Here is a 7,702-nt window from a genome sequence, read left to right on the forward strand (position 1 = left end):
AATGGTGCCAGGGAGTTGGGTAGATTCGATTTCCATCCTTTTTGCACATTTTCATACACCATCGACAACTGTGCATCGCTACGTGTTTCAATGCTCATCTGAGTGCTGGTTACTGGCGGATTTGCCATTTCTTCCAGATGTTTGATACCGAGGGTATCTGGAGCAGTTGGTTCCTTTGATTGTTTCACAGGCAAACCCGACAGTACATCGGCATTTCCATGCCTGTGAGTACAATGTATTGTGGTACTCAATGCCGTAGGAGACTCCAGCTGAGAACAAAGCGTAACGCTGTAATCTCGCTGCGGTTATTGCAGGTAGGCCCTTCAGATTCAAGATGGTATTACAACAAGGGATTGATGGTCTGTGATCAGCGAGAAGTTCCGTCCAGAGAGACTCATGAAGAAGTGATGCATAAAGAAGTGTTTCAAGATTTTGATTCACGTGATTTGAATACGTGTAGTTGTTTGGTTTCTTATGAATTTTAAGATCCCATTCTGGACACACACACACACACACACACACACACTAGATTTCGTATTGTTTCATGACAGCTAAAATCTAAATGAGGTGGGGCATCTGTCTTGAGATTAATATAGGGGTTTAGAATGAGAGCTGACCTGAGCGAAAGAGGGCTCAGGAATTTTGGTAGTCCAGAGAGAGAGAGAGAGAGAGGGGGGGGGGGGAGATTTCCCTGACGACTCCAATAACTCGACCATTATACCAGAATCCTTGTACATTATTTGGAAGATCGTGGGACAGGTGCTTGCATTTGCACAGAAAACACTTATGATGGTCATCTAGTATAGCAATCAATTACAGTGATTTTCTTCAGATGGTTTAGGCCTTACTTCCTCGATTTCATCAATTTCCCAGATGAATTAAAGTTCCCAAATCGGCTTCCTATCTTCTATCTCCCGGCTTCCGTCTTTCTTTCATCTTCCTCGATCTCTCACTTTATATATATAGCTGATATAGCATACCATATATCATACCAAAGTTATATATATATATATATATATATATATATATATATGTATGTATATATATATATATATATATACATATCTATATGTATATACATATACGTATATATGTATGTATATAGCGCGAGAGATAGTTCCCTTCCCAAACGTACGCGGTGCCTCATTGTGGGTAGCATATACTGAAAGAAATTAGACTGAGGTGGACGTTGCTCTCGATCTTTAGTCTCCCTTTTAATCAATCAATCTTTTAGCCTGTCATCAGACCTTCATCAGGATCTACAGTGTATATATCAACAGAACAATAATATCTAAATGACCTAATGTGTCATAATACATGCATAATGCAATGTCATATAATACCAATCTGAAATATTACCTTTATATACACAAATCAATCATTCAATTCAATACAAAATTAAATCTACCATCATCTCATCAACAATATGTATCTCATATTTAACAGAGACTCCAACTCTCCCGTTTTCGGAGGGAGATTCTCCCGTTTGAGATTCAATTTCTCCCGCCCTGGCTCAATGTCTCCCGTTGGAAAGGATTTCTTACTTATTGCTATCGTATGTTGCAAAAATAAGCCTTAGATAGCACCAGAGAGCATCTATAACCCCAGGAACTTCGCGCTTCGCACACATAAACTTGGGTCTCCCGTTTGCTATGGGTTTCAGGCGGGAGAATCTCCAGATCAGAAGGTGCTTTGGGTTGGAGTCTCTGATTTTTAAGTGTATATAATTTGATAAATGATATATATTACTAGTAGATTGTTGATGAGGTGATGTAAGATCGTAATTTTGTATTGAATGATTGATTTGTGCATCGGTTATTTTTTTCTGTTGGTGTGTGTGTGTATGCATTCTGTACATTTGTGTGTGTGTGTATGTGTTGGGTGTCTAGGATCTGTAGGTCTACATGTCTGTATGTTGATGTGTCGAGTAACCGTGTGTGTATGATTGTACATTCTGTGCATTAATTTGTGTGTGTTTTTATACATTTGTGTATGTAAATTGTATATAGTATTTGCATGTGTTTGTATGTCTCACTTGACTGTCTGTAGGTCTATGATGTCTTTATGTTGATGTCATTGTGATGTGTGTGTGTGTGTGTGTGTGTGTGTGTGCATTCTGTGCATACTGTGTTTGTATACTGTCTTGTGTATATTGTATATTCTCATGGTCGGACATCCGGGTATTTTGCGTGTCACGGGGTCATGGATAGCGTTGGAGTGAAAACAAACCACTCGCGTGAGCCTGGAGTGAACGCTGTACGTGTTTTCTGCCGGGGCGCCCCGCGAGCATAGCGCTAGCGCAAGCTGGTACTGTAGCTGTGCGGGCGGCAGGATTAGGCCCTAGGCCTACTCTAAATTAGGCCCTACCCTAAGTACTACAGTACTAACGTTAGACCTACCTGAAGTTTTTATGAGGTACTAAGTAAGCGTAGATATCGGGGTAGGGCCTACTCAAAGAGGTTCTACTGCACATCTGGCCATTCTGTCGGGTCGTTGATCCAGAGTCCTGCCGCGATTTCATACGGGCACAGGTCCAGTCCGGCCGCCTTAAACTTGGCAAAATACCGGGACCGATCGATCGACAGGATCCAGAGTTTTAGAATATTGCTGGCAAGACATGATGCATGTACATGTATCTCATGAATGATGGCACAAATGACAAAATGAATAATGAAAAACAGTCCCCATGTCGAGCTGCGTAGAGTTGCACATAAATTATACGCGTCGCACATGCACAGCATGCAGTATGCGCATTACTAGTATGCAGGCTTAGCGCGCGCTTGCAAGCTGTTTGTTTTCACTCCAGTCGACCGGAAGTGACGTGTAGCCGACCGCAAGAATACCTAGATGTGATAGGAGTATGTGTTTGCCTGTTCATGGCGCTCCATGGTATGTTTGTAGGTCTACACATTTGTATGTTGATGTGTCATTGCGTGGGTGTGTGTGTGTGTGTGTGTGTGTGTGTGTGTGTGTACAATAACACGAGTGTGAACTCGACCAGCTTTGTTGCACCTTTCTCACCTACAAATAGACTGCAGCACACAATGACACAAAAGAAATAAAACAACACATCTATAGGGGATTTCCCCCCTCCAGCTGCCGTGCATCTAACATTCCCTTGCCTCGACCTCTCAACTGCCAGGTGTAAGAGTCGCATATATCTACCCAGAGGTGTGTTGTTGTTGTTGTTTTTTTTTTTTGGGGGGGGGGGGGGGGTAGGGGGGAGGTGTGAGCAAATGAGGATTCAACTCAATTCAGTTTAATTTATTGGAAACCACAAACCAAGCATATATCAGAGAATACATAAATCTTTGTTAATATCAAATTTTGCGAGTTACATGATTTCATTTTCAGAATGCGAGTTTGTGGGCATTTCCCACAAGATTGATACACAGATGAGATATTTGACAATTCTGGAAAGGGGAAGTAGTAATCGTCTCCAAGCGCCATTTATTGATATCTTTTCAAGGGCTATAGGCCTACTTCACATTCCCGGCGCCTATGGCCCGCGCCTTAAATGCGAACTGCAGACACGGGCAGTACGTACTGTACATGTATAGACTATGGAATGATACGGCGCGGCACCAAGTCCACATGTATTTGGTGTAATTTACGTAGGCCTATACACACCAATGGGGTAAAATCGAGATTTTTTTTTTCGCATACATGATGGTATATTAATATAATGCATTCATATGTTACTCCTGTTCCTTCGAACCCCTATTTCAGCTCTTATTTCCACACACATCATGGTACATGTATAACACACTGCCCTACTACTGCTCCCCCAACCTCTTTCCCAGCTCTTATTTTCATACTGTGCATTTTGGTCTAACACTCTTACCCTGTTTTCTTCTCCTCAACCTCTAGTTCAGCCCCTTATTTTCACATGTATACATCATGGTTTAACACAGATGCTAGATGAATGTGGACATCACTCAATTTTATTTCACTGTAACAATCGTGTTAGACCAGAATTAAATTTACATGTTCTTATTCAGAATGAAAGACAACAGCACTTATGCTTGTGTTCCAGTTTGCGTAGTTGCTTAAAGGGGCAAATTATACATCCAGTTTGGGTCTTGGATGAGCATATATAGTATGTGTTTTAACAAAAACTGTTCAAGTATTTGGAAGGTGATATAACCACTTTGCCGAGTGAGATACATATGAGCCATATGGCCTCTTTTGAACACACATTGTGTTGAAATGTTGTTTGTATTTCGTTTGCAGGCGAATGATGTATATAAAAATTCTGACGTCGAAAGCTTCGTAACGGTAAATGTAAACAGTATGCTTGAATGCTTCATTGTTTCCTGCTAAACTTATTCATTCATTGGGAAGAAAAATAAAAAGAAACATAAAAGAAAAGAAAAGGGAATTCCCGCTTCATGGCAAACATTATTTAAGGATGACAATGGGGAGGGAAAATCTCGCTCTGTATCACAATGGATGACTAAGGTGGAGGTGGGTGGGACTGGGAGGTACAAAGACTCGCGCTCCAAGGAGTAGAAAACATATATTTCTATTCTCTTCTTCACGGCATCGAGATATCTGAAAAGCATTTAATTGATTTCCTTAGTCGACCGTGCATTCGGTAGTTGACAGTCTGGTATACATGATGGTATATTACACACTATTGCGTACCCTACTCCTGCTCCTACAACACTGTATTTCAGCTCTTATTTTCACACACATCATGCCCTGTATAACACATACATCTGTTCTCCCAACCTCTATTTCAGCCCTCATTTTTACATACACTCAACAACAACAAAAAAGAAAGTAAACGCTCTTTCGAGTTCATAGTCTTTATAGAAGATTTTCAAATTGATGAAAATCCATGTATTATATACCATATCAAAGGTAATTTAATTGGCTATCAACCTAATAGGTCAATATCAAGGGAAACCTTACGCATGAGATGAACACGTTTGTTTTTGTCCTCTAAGGCACAAAAGAAAAAAGTTCAAAAATTGACTTGTTGTCTTTCATTTGGAATTGGCCTTCATGATAACAAAAGACCAGTGTAACACAATGAGAGACACGAATGAAGTAGCAAAAATAAGTTTTCGTCCTCTTTATCTCTTTATAACCCCAAACAAAATCAAAGTGGGAAAACTTAAGGGGAAATAAGAATTTTCTGTCAAGTCCAATGTCAAATGACATATAGCGAGTAAGGGCATAACGACGATTTAATGAACAGAATATCTGTATTTCATTCTTTCAATTTAGCATTTTATGAATTCATGCAGCAAATGCAAGAACCAAATGTTATCTACAAATTTCTTTATTTGAAAATCAATTCAAATTCCTGCCATTTTTCTTCTCTCATTTCATTTGAATTTGGATTTGACAGAAGATTCTTCATTTTACCAATTAACCTTTATTGATCTTTTTGGCTTCAAAGATGTCATAGAGATCATAGATTTATTGTTGCGACTTAAGTTATGTTGTTTTATTGTGTTAAGTTTGCCTTTTGTTCTTATTGTTACATAGAAAAGCAATTACGCGTGAATGTCATCTTGTTCATTTTTCTTTTTTTTAATACTTTTGTGCCTTTGAATAGAAAAAAAAAACCAAAGCTGTTCACTCATGCGTAAAGCTTCCCTTTTTATTGACCTGACAGATTGATAGCCAATCAAATTACCTTTCATCTTGTATATAGTACATCAACTTTAATCCAAATATTCTATGAGAAATGTAAACTTGAAAAAGTGTTGGGTTTTTTTTTTTTTTTTTTTTTTGCTGAGTGTATATACATAATGGTATATATAACACAGAATAAATGCTAGATGAATGTAGACTCCAGTCTATTTCATCTCATTGTAATAATCATGTCAGACCAGAATTAAATTAATAAATTCTTATTTAGGATGAAGGACTACATGCTTGTGTTCCAGTTTGCGTAGTTGCTTCAAGGGCGAATCATTCTCTGTATACTGTTAGAGTCTTGTCAGTGTAACTGTGTTTTTAAAGAAAACTGCTCAAGTATTTGGAAGGTGGCATAACATGCACTCTGCTGAGTGGCGTATGAGCCAAATGGTTTCTTTTGAACACGAATTGTGTTGAAATCTTTGAGTAAAATGGTGTAAAAAAGGGCCTGAACTTCTTTCTTATTTTCCTTCCTTTTCCCTTTTATATGCTGAATCCTCTTCTTCTTCTCCTTTATCCTTATATTTCTCCTGCTCTCCCTTTGTGCCTCTCTTTTCTTCTCCCCAAACCTTTCTTAATTTCTCCTCTCTTCCCCTTCACGCTGTTCCTGTCTCAGCCTCACACTATACATGTATAGCACTCTCCATCTCTCAACATTTGATTTGATTTGATTCCTCATTTCCCGCCTGCTCTCTTCTTCTCACACCCTTTTTACTAACAGGAATTGGAAGGGTTGTGATATGTCAGTAATGAAGGATAATATGAGATACATATTATTCGTAAACCGTGTTCGTCTTTTTTTATCTCACTCAACTCTGTCTCCGTATAGTTACATGTTCATGATTTGTTGTTATTGTTGTTGTTGTAGTGATTGTATTTTGTTCGTATTTTTGCATATGTCTTTTTTGTCTCACAGTATTTTTATCCCTGAAATCAGAAAAGAAAAGAAAGAAAAGGAAAAGAAAGGAAAGGAAAGGAAAGGAAAGGAAAAGAAAAGAAAAGAAAGGAAAGGAAAAGAAAAGAAAGGAAAGGAAAGGAAAGGAAAAGAAAAGAAAAGGAAAAAAGCAAAGAAAGGAAAGGAAAAGGAAGGAAAAGAAAGGAAAGGAAAGGAAAAGAAAGGAAGGGAAAGGAAAAGAAAAGAAAGGAAAGGAAAAGAAAGAAAAGGAAAGGAAAGGAAAGGAAAGGAAAAGAAAAGAAGAAAAAAGAAAAGAAAAGAAAAAAAAGAAAAGAAAAGAAAAAAAAAGAAAAGAAAAGAAAAGAAAAAGGGAATTCCCGCCTCATGGTAAACGTTAATTAAGGGTGACAATGTTATGGGGAGGGAAGATCCCTCTCTGTATTACAATGTATGTCTAAGGTGGAGTTGAGTGGGAGGTACAAAGACTCGCGCTCCAAGGAGCAGAAAACATATATTTCTATTCTCTTCTTCACGGCATCGAGATATCTGAAAAGCATCTAATAATGGATTCGTAGTTCCACTTTGCGCATGAGCAGAAACAAGGTCATTCGGACCAACATGCATAATGGTTTTTAAATTCACTGGGATAAGCATCTGTAATGTAATGATTATTCATGAGATATTATAAATGCTGCTTGCCAGCACATCCACCTGACAGCTAAAGTGGTATTTGGCAATATCAATAGAAAGAGATTGTCAATACATTCAATGCAAAATAATGAAATGGATGCTTTCTCAAGTGTAAATTGACGGATCGTTCTGCTCATCTGGTCTACGCAACTCTATTCTCTGTTTGAACAAGATTGTGAATCCCATAAATTGTTATGTAAAGCTTATGCATTATGTCGCTCTAAAGCGAGTTAAGTGCCCCTAACTGACTGAGAAAAGAGAAAGGTCAATCGTACCAATGCGCCCATGAGCTAACTCCGAACTAGCTTATTGATTTCCTCAGTCGACCGTGCATTCTGTACCTGACAGTCTGGTACATGATGGTATATAACACACTCATGCGTACCTATTCCTGCTCCTACAACCTCTATTTCAGCTATTATTTTCACATACATCATGGTATAACACACCACCCTACTTCTG

Source organism: Diadema antillarum, unplaced genomic scaffold (assembly GCF_040938485.1).
Source record: "Diadema antillarum isolate AM-2024a unplaced genomic scaffold, OU_Dant_1.0 seq00000802_RagTag, whole genome shotgun sequence".
Lineage (NCBI taxonomy): Eukaryota > Metazoa > Echinodermata > Echinoidea > Diadematoida > Diadematidae > Diadema > Diadema antillarum.